Source organism: Ambystoma mexicanum, chromosome 2q (assembly GCF_040938575.1).
Source record: "Ambystoma mexicanum isolate Mex_15411 chromosome 2q, UKY_AmexF1_1, whole genome shotgun sequence".
Lineage (NCBI taxonomy): Eukaryota > Metazoa > Chordata > Amphibia > Caudata > Ambystomatidae > Ambystoma > Ambystoma mexicanum.
In genome coordinates, this window is record NC_090924.1 from 1,226,695,573 (window position 1) to 1,226,705,216 (window position 9,644).

Below are 9,644 nucleotides of genomic sequence, written 5' to 3' on the forward strand. Positions count from 1 at the left end.
ATGCCTTAAACTAATGAGTAAGGAAAATAACGATCTTGGGTGACGCCAAGATCCTCACTCAAAATGTGAGCGGAATTTTTGAACGGGTACAGGTCGCCCCGTGGGTGACCCGCCTACTTAGCGGGATGCCTTGGTCGAAGCGATCTGCCCGACCCCAAAGCTTGTAAAAGGAAAGATCGAAGAGAAGTAATTGCCGCGTTTTTCGTGTTCATCCTGCTTACCTCGTTTGGAATGTATGCGTGTGTATTTTTAGATTGGAAGCATTGAAGTTCAAGGGCAGTGTTTGCTGTTAGCAATCGCGACCTTCCACCGTAAAATCCGGAGCCCCGTGATTTCATGTAAGCTGTACTGCCACCTAGGGAAAGCGAAGAGAAGTGCATCTCAAATCATCTTCCATGTTTACAGTGCACTTGCCAAATGCATCTCATGTCGGGCAAAATGTGCATTTACTGCTATTGTGATTATTACCTGCCTATTATAAAATGATAATCCCAAGATTACTAACCGGTTATGGAATTACTATGAGTCGTTCTTCCCCCTTCTCATAGTGCAATCTTTCTCACTCCAGTCCTACCCAAGGAATGTAACAGCCTCCCTTGACAGACATCTGATGGCATGGAGAAATAAAAGCTCCCGCTCCAGCGCCATCTGTGTTTGCGTCTGTCCCAGGCAAGACGGTTCCAGGCAACTATGCCTGTTTGATAATACAGGTAAAATAGATGCGATTAAATCATGGACTCCACATGTAAACATCGCGCTCAAACTTTTGTGGCCCCAGGGCTGATGAAAACACCAGATTTTTTGGGGGGCAGGTCAGAGTTCATTGACCAATATGGGCGTGTAAAGGGGTTTGTGAGGGTAAACCTGATTCCTTGAAAATAGTATGTTAGGCCCCAGTGACCCAGCATCCTAAAAGCATCTGAATTACTGAGAAACAGAAGACGTTCAAACTATAAAAGATGGAATCAAATAGGGTTTACATCCATTTTTAAAGCCGTTTGGTCCCCAAATTTAATGTTGCCCTAAACAATGCCTGCATTGAAAAGATTAGCTACTTTACATATCTGTGCGTTTCCTTACACTCGGTCCCGTCGAAATTAGACGTTTTGTATCACATACGTGCAAATGCAAAGATGGTAGCGGGGCAAATGAGTATTTTTGACCAGAGATTCTGGATATTTTCTATGGCCCCCCTGGTTAGGTTTTACTTGCAGAAGATCTGCCCGAAATTATTGTATGGGGCGGAAGCTTCTTTGAACATGTTTGGTCGAAAATAGAAGCAGTCATATGGCAAAGAGTACCGTTACTGCCAAATGCAGTGCCGGTAGGGGTTATTCGGCACGAGTTCAGGCTGATGTCCCTGAAAGCTGGCAGGGACTGGAAAGTGTTGCAATTACATGCCAAATTGCTAGACCCCCACCCCCCCTCCCACGTCACTGTTTGAGAAGCTTGCTAAGCAGTTGAATGTCCATAGCTGCTTAGCTTTGCAGGAATGCTCGAGATCTTGTAAGGAGATGCTTGGTGCAGTAGATTCTTGTGAGAGTGACCTAATATCTTTCCCACTTAAAGCTAAACAAAAAAGTAAGGAACAGGATTGGATTAACAATAGGGCCCAAATTATGCGATACCATTACTTTTATAACTTCCACTTGGATATTAATGCTTTAACATTCTGCCAGCGTCCCTAAAGGTCCTCAAAGGTTGTTTCCAGTAGATGGAAACAACTTTTGAGGACCTTTAGGAACACTTTCCTCAGATTTAGGCTGAACCCGTACATGACAAATGAAATACGTGGAGCCTGGAGAGATGAGGGGAGAGAAAACGAAGTGGATAATAGCTGTAGTTGTTTTTTTTTAGAAAATCTGGGCATAAATAAACTCATCAAAACTACAACCACCACCAAGGATTCCACTAGACAGGAAAACCACACAATGTCAACGGAAAACTAACGCTGACAGCCCACAGGAACACGTATGTCTACATTAGTCAACAGACTCACTAATAGAAACATTTAAAGCAATACAGTTGAAGCAATGTACTTTTTGGAATGGGAAAATTGCTGGGAGAGGAACAAGAGAGGGGAAAGACTTCTCTAAATGTATCTACACTTGTAAAAATGTATTTTTTTTTCAATTGAAGCAAGTATAAAAAGAAAACAATAAGTGGAGCCTGTTCAAATGTGCCTCTTTTGCCTGTGGTTGTGGCAGATAAAAAGTGAACTGTTGAAATAATGTGTATTTTAGGAAGAACTTTTAACTTGTTATGTTTTCTGGTTTTGTATTTTAAATGCTGCACAGGACATTGCACTTCGTATTGCGGTTCTAAATTGATTACCATAGGCAATAATTTGAGAAAGTTCTATTGATGGTGTGTGAATGCACATTAACCAGGTCATTGAAATGGTTTTAAAACTGTGTTTAACTTTGTTCTTTTTTACGGAATTTGTACTCTGTGTTTTTTTCTCTATTTGCGTAATGTTTGTTTTTCTAACCACATGTCCAATAAATGAAAAATGATATATAGAAAGAGGGTTTACATGCCAATTATTAGGTTGACTACATGGTGGGTGATACCCGCCAAATGCGTGTGTGCTGAGATGTATGTTTAAAGCAGAGTAGCACAAGACATACTTGTAGAGCAGACACTGTACCACCAGAAAGAAGGACCTTGCTACTTTGTGGGTAGTCAAGTGGCCATGGGGAGGCAGCCACCCTAATTCTATCATTTGGATCGGTGAATGTGACAAATCAACTTCTGGGGCACCAGTGGTCCAGGGATAATTATCGGTTTCTAAACCATCAATCAGCCCCACACCTCTAGTACACCAGAAGCGATCCAAACATATTGGAAACACAAGCAAATTATAAACCTCCTTGTCCAATTTTGGTAACGTAGACAGAATGACAGGCTTCTCGCTGCAAGGTCGTGGATCGTTGCTTAGTTGCAACATAGCGACAATTAAATTATTACCCAATGATAAAAGGGACTGTCCAGTCAAGGTTGTATAAAAATATCTTCTTTATTATTATTATTCAACAGACAATTCTAGAACACTACAAAATATAACCCACCCTGTAAAGGAATGCAGAGGACTGACAGTTTCAAGAAGGAAAAAGGGATGCACTCTGGATACTAACAGGAGGGTAGTCAGTAAAGTGATTAATCACAATAGTTCAAGGATACTTGGTTTCAGCACAAAGGGAGCAATGGGTCATAAAATGTGACTAGGGACCTACGAAGAAGGACCTGGGGGACAGAACCACAATGTACCTTGTGCTTGTAGATGTTCTTGGTGCTCAACAGGGTCGAGTTGGTTTCAGGGTGCTTTGCAGCTCCTGCAAAAGAGTTCAAGATGGGAGACAGCTGCGGTATCAGGCTTCAGGGAGTTCAGTGAGCGAGGCTGGACGGATGGCTGCAGCCTGGCCTACACGGCTGCTCCGGGTCAGTAATCATAGTCTCAGTGCTGGCTGGTGTGTCTGAAAAACTGGTTGAGGCATCTCGGACAACGTTAGCGACTGTGGTGTGACAACAGTCAGCAATGCAGTCGGTTGCAGCAAGAGGGGCTCGACTAGATCGAAAACGTGCTTTAAGGCATATGCTGGTTGATGCTTGTTGATGCACTCCTCCTAGCTTCTTCACTGGGCTTGTGTCATCCTTTAAGGCGGATGGCCCAAAGCTGAGGAGAGTGTTGCAGGCAACAGCCTTGTCCTTGGTTTGGTTCAGAGACTCTCTGGCACTTCCCACCTAGGAAGCTTGCTTGCAGAGCCTAGCATGGTATGCTGTCTGCTGGCTGGGTACTGATTCTGGAGCTGCTGCAGGGTCCTCTGGATTCAGTATCTCCCTCTGTTCCCTGTGAGATGTTTTGGGGAGGTATTCTGGCCTTCCTTCACTGGCAGAAGCTGTAAGGCAGACTGTACCTTCAGCCAGGGTCCAAATGAGTTCTTCTTGTTACTTTTTGCAAGGTCTTCAGATGATCTGCCAAAAGAAGTGCTCTACCCTCTTTTAAAGCCAAATGGCCCCTACTGATTGGTGTAGGCTAAGCCTACCTTAATGAACCAATCCTGGGTCCCCACCAACAATATCCTGTATGCACATGGTCATAACCAGAGTGCTTTGCAACAGAAAAGGTAAAGGGGTGAAAACCTGTAATACTTAGTCCCACCCATCTTCCTGTCTGTTGTGGATCAAAGGGTCTCTCTAGTTAATGGAGCTCCCTTTGTTTCCTGATTAAAGTGCAGGTCTCCCATGAAGCTGCTGTGAGACCAGATTTTCGGTCGCTGCCAAACCACTTACTTGTTACTGCTGAATGGGGTCCCTCTGCAAGGATGACTACTGTAACCACATAGTCCCAGACACGACAGGTCACTGCCCTTGATACTGAGAGGAGGGAGCTGGCTTGAGGTTGACATAGTGCATATCAAAGGTTGTTGGGGTTTTCCTTTCCTTTCTTTTGTAAGTCCCGAGACCAGGCCTCCCATGGAATTAACTCTGATTAGTATGCGTAGCTGCCACCAGAAGCTAACAAAGGACAGGGCAGATCCATGGAGCCTTTGTTAGTTAAATAGGCTGGTTGTGGCAGGAGGAAGGTTTTGCCCCCTGCCCCCTTCTTCAGATACCTTGATGTACTCTTGGCTGTCATATCCCAACTAAATATGACAGGGGGGACGGCGCCTGTAGGCTGTGTCCACCGAGAGTACATGAGTCTATGTGTATGTCGTGCGGTGAGCATAGGAAAATGTGTGCAGATTCCACATTTTTTACAGAGATTGATCTAGCATCATTCAATGTCATTTGAAAAAAGCCCAGGCGAGAATACACCCACTGTGCGGATGAACAAATTCCTCACAGGTGTGTAGTAAAATATTGTTATGGGTGTGCAACAGGCTCGTCATTATGCTTTGCAATCATGAGCATGGTGCATCCCAGAATGCCTGCAATGGGTTCCAGGAAAGGGGCCACACAACATACTTTGAGTTTCAATTTAAGGAAATGGGATTGTCCTAGGATATCTTCGGTGAGAAGAGAGAGACACATAATTCATTGCTTCAGAATTTAGAAGCGCAGAGCACCGCAGAATACCCAATGCAGGTCTGTGCACAGAGTGACCCATTATTTATTACCCTGCTGTTCATGATGCCCCAGAGTACCTGGATCTGTGATGCTCAAATTTTGTCTGGTACCTTTGGACTGTGCACTAACAATTCAAAATGATTTTGTACTTATTTCTGTTTATTTAATTTAACTTCAGTTAAAGTGTTGTAATAATTTCATACAGTTAACTTTCTTCAGTTACTTTTTTATTGGTTTTATACACTTGTTCTCCAGTTGTATTGTACTGGCTTCATACAATTGGCTTTCTTCAATTGCTTTTGTATTAATTTCATACACTTGTACTTCAGCAGCGTTGTATTTGTTTCATACAATTTACTTTCTTCAATGACTTAGTCATACACGTGTGCAATTATCTCTCAACACGTGTTTCCACATAGTGGTTCCTATGGTTCTTCAGGAGAGATATTGACAGGTTTTACTTAGAAAGCTATCCTCAGTATTTTCCATGAGATTCAATTGTATCTTCTGCGTCTTCTTTCCTTCCTCCTTTGATGCAGCTAAGTTGGAAGATTCGATTGTCTTCAGCTCAACGCCCGGATCCGCATTATCACCTTGATCTGTGATTCTGCACATGCGCAAGAGGGGCAACACGAAGAGTGGAATATAAACCTGTAAGGGCTTCTGCTTGCTTACTGCACAGCTACATTTCTATAGCATTTGAGTTTCCTGCTGCCTGTTGTTGCTGGATCATAGCGGAGTTGGATCATAGCGGAGTCCTCTGTAGGTGAAGACAGGCATAAAGGGTCTGATCCTCCCAAGGGCCATCACAGGAAGCATACGAACAAGAGGAGGCGCTACACTCCCAATCCTCATGACTCTACAGTCCATGCCACATGATGGTGCTTTGGAATCAGGTGCAGGCTTTGATCAAAGAAAGCACCTTCCACTAAACCTGCCCTCTCCCTAAATGCAGTGTGTAGATGATTCACCTGTTGACACCAACAGGGAGCTCCAAGCTATGACAGAGGAGGAAACCTTGGAATATGGGAATAGATATGTTTCAAGAGAGACCAAACCAAAGTTCATGGGCTACATGTGTAGGAACTTGCACGTGCCTTGCGAGGAGGTTTCCTAACTGATGCCAAGATATACCAACCAAAGAAATCCAACACAGCTGGGATGTCAGTTCTGCCTGAAATAATGTATGTACTGACTAAGTAGTGGAATGAGACAGATACGACTGGCGTTCACAAATTCTGAGAACAATTTATCCCATCAAGCTGTTTGTGGAGACATATCACAGCCCCAGAGATGCTGCCCCAGTTGGTGCTACTGGCCGGAAAGTGAAATCATACTTAAAAATAAGTTACACATGCAACAACTAATCCATAAAGGCTGAGACATTCTCCACTTACATAACCTAATCAGGGTTGGATGTTTTTGCAGCAATACGGACAGCAGCAGAAGAAGGCTCTGACTGTTTAGAAAAACTGGCTATTATGAATAAATATAATAAGTATGCCCCTGATATTTCCTGCAAACACTCTGAGTAGCTGCTTCTGCTACTTGGACCTTGATGGGGCCAACATTCCGTTCTGGGTGAGAAATTAAAAAGAGGATGCAGCCCAGACAGTGTCGCTGCTACGCCTCCCATTCTGAGGTCAGAAACTGGTTCTAGGCTAGGTGAACTGATAAGAGGGTATACAGTGAAAATGTAGTCAAAACATGTACTCAGTGAAAAAGTCTTGGTGAAAACACCTCTTCAGTGAAAACATTGCCAAGCAAAAAGTAGTCAAAAAATGGCTCGGTAAAGTAAGCATTAGGGTAAGCATCAGAGCTGAAGTTAGTGTATGGCTAAGGTTAGTATTAGAGGAAGGGTTTGGAATAAGGCAAGGGCTTTGTACTTTGTGGCGACCTGGTGATGGGATTGGAGATAGGGTCACTGTTCATAAAATGCTTTAGCATTTGGCTAAATGTTCTGTAAGTTACAGGGTGGAACATAGTGTGGAATTTGAGATAGTGGAAGGTTTGGGAATGGAGTTAAGGCGATTGTGAAGGTTTTGTTATAGGGTTGGATCATATTTAAGGTTGCATCCTTGTTTTTTTATGAATTTAAAAATAGCGTTTTAGCAACCTTATTACTGGCAACATTTTCACACTTTAGATTGCTTGCATTAAATTACTCCATTTTTGAAATTGACTTTTTGCTGACTACGTTTTGAAATGGCTCGATTTTCCTGAGTACATTTTCACACAGACCCTGATAAGAGAAGCCCTGGATGATTCCAAGTTGACTGTTTTAGTCAATGATGGTGCTCCCAAATCATCCTGGAGGAATTTGCAGCATACGGGGCAGGAAATACAAACCTCTTTTCACTTATACCAGCGTTAAAAGAGAAAGGGGTCCTGGGACAGTCACTATTCGGGAATCACGCACTTCAGTTCCCCCTAATTAACAGTCATCCTGACTATCTCGCTGCCCATCTTCAACCAACAGACATGAGAGAGGTGTGTGGGAAAGTTAGAAGTGCCAGCATGCAAGGATATCTTCGGTTTTGGACCAATGGGTTCTAAATACTGTCCACTAAGTGTATTCCAGTTAATATGTGAATTTCCATCCTGGAAATGTCACAAGATGGCCCACATCCCCAGGAACAAGAAAACAGCATCCGTCTTACTGGAGTTTGTTCAGAAGCTGCCGAAGAAAGAGTTTATTTTCTGTGTCCCACCAGCAGAGAAAAGGGACAGGGCACTTCTTCATCCTATTTCTAGGAAGAAAGTATCTGGATAATTTTGCTTGAATCAATGTGTGTGTCACATGCCCATTTGAATTTAGTCCGTACAGTTGATCTACTCCACTTTCAGCAAAGTGGGGTTTGTGATCCCTATCAATTTAAAGGATCGATATTTCCATACTCCTTTCAACATGCCACACTGATCTTTCTGCATTTAACTGTTGTGGATGATCAGTATTCGTTCCAGGTTCTTGTGTTTGGCCCCAAAATTGCCCCTACCATCTACACAATTGTTCAGAGAAATCTATTAGTGATTATTCATGGACAGCAGATCAACTTTCCACCCTAATTATATAACTGTGCGGCCACAATTAAGGTAATCCAGAACCATGCAGAAATGGTCTGCTCACTACTGGAGACTCGCGGGTGCATAATTAACTTTGACAAGTCACAGTTGAGACCCTTGCAGGAGCTGGAATGCTTTGGAGTAGAATTCAAGATGAACCAACACCGTGTGTAATTACCAGCCCAATGAGCCCGAAGATGAAAGACTGGATCTCTGTGCTCTTGATTCTACCCTGCCCAGCAGCACACCAGTATGCAAGTCCAGAGGGACATGTCTTCAAGTGTCTCATTGCTTGCATAAAACACAGCTTCAAATTAAGCTAGTGACTCTCTGCTTCTTCACTGGAAACCCGTGTAGAAGACAAATGAGACACCTGTTCAGTTGACACAGGAGGTTGTTTTTTTTCCCTCCATGGTGGCTGGTCGACACGTATATTTACAGGGGACTGGAAGTACAACCTTCTTCTCCCTGGTGTTGTCAACAGAAGTTAGCAAGATGTTCTGCTGGGCCACCAAAAGGGAAGTGGTTCCTCGTGGAATCCCAGCAGTCATTGAATTGGAGAATGCTGTGCAACATTCATATCACCCTAGAGAGTTTCTCCACGGAACTGGAGCAGAAATCAGTCCTTGCTGATGAGAAGTAGTTTCAATTCGAACAAGCAGTGACTCAATTTTCAGATTCGGCCACTGCTAGACATATTTATGCTTGGAGCATTTCTGTTGTTCCCAGAATGCAAAGCAGCCTACTCTACATTTTCATACGCTAAAATGAATGGGAATCGCACTTTTGGAATTGGGGTTTTAAATATAACTGAGAACAGTTTGAAGACAATGAACGAACTGTTATCCATTTTACAATGCAAAGGTAGAACATACCAAATTGCATCCACTCTCATTTAGAAGTGGGTTTTCAAATAAGGGTAACTTTGCTCGTGTGCCGTTGTCATGCCTTAAACTAATGAGTAAGGAAAATAACGATCTTGGGTGATGCCAAGATCCTCACTCAAAATGTGAGCGGAATTTTTGAACGGGTACAGGTCGCCCCGTGGGTGACCCGCCTACTTAGCGAGATGCCTTGGAGTAGCGATCTGCCCGACCCCAAAGCTTGTTAAATGAAAGACGCAGATAAACAATTGCTCTGTTTGTGTTTAACCTACATACCTTGTTCAGAAAAGAAGTGCCTGTGTATTTTTAGTTTGGAAGTGCTCACTCGCGCACATTCTACTGCACCCTCAGTATTTCAGTAGCTTTGCCTGTTCAATCCATACTCCCCACTGAAGGTTAATTTGTGATGGACATCTTTAATTGCAAACACTCAAGTTCAAGGGCTGTGTTTGCTGTTTGCAATTGCGACCTTCCACCATCACATAATGCGCCCTCTGACTTCATATAACAGTGAAGAGAAGTGCATCTCAAATCATCTCCATTTCTAAAGTACACTTGCCCAATGCATCTGATGTCGGGTAAGATGTACATTTACTGCTATTTTGATGATTACCTGCCTATTATAAA

General features: G+C 43.2%; 2 non-coding genes across 2 annotated transcripts; both read left to right on the top strand.

Moving 5' to 3' along the window:
* On the top strand, positions 1-151 carry LOC138570456 (U12 minor spliceosomal RNA). The gene has a single exon (XR_011303509.1). It is a non-coding gene; the product is annotated as a U12 minor spliceosomal RNA (small nuclear RNA).
* Positions 152-9,077: 8,926 nt separating this feature from the next.
* On the top strand, positions 9,078-9,227 carry LOC138570458 (U12 minor spliceosomal RNA). The gene has a single exon (XR_011303510.1). It is a non-coding gene; the product is annotated as a U12 minor spliceosomal RNA (small nuclear RNA).
* Positions 9,228-9,644: the final 417 nt, after the last annotated feature.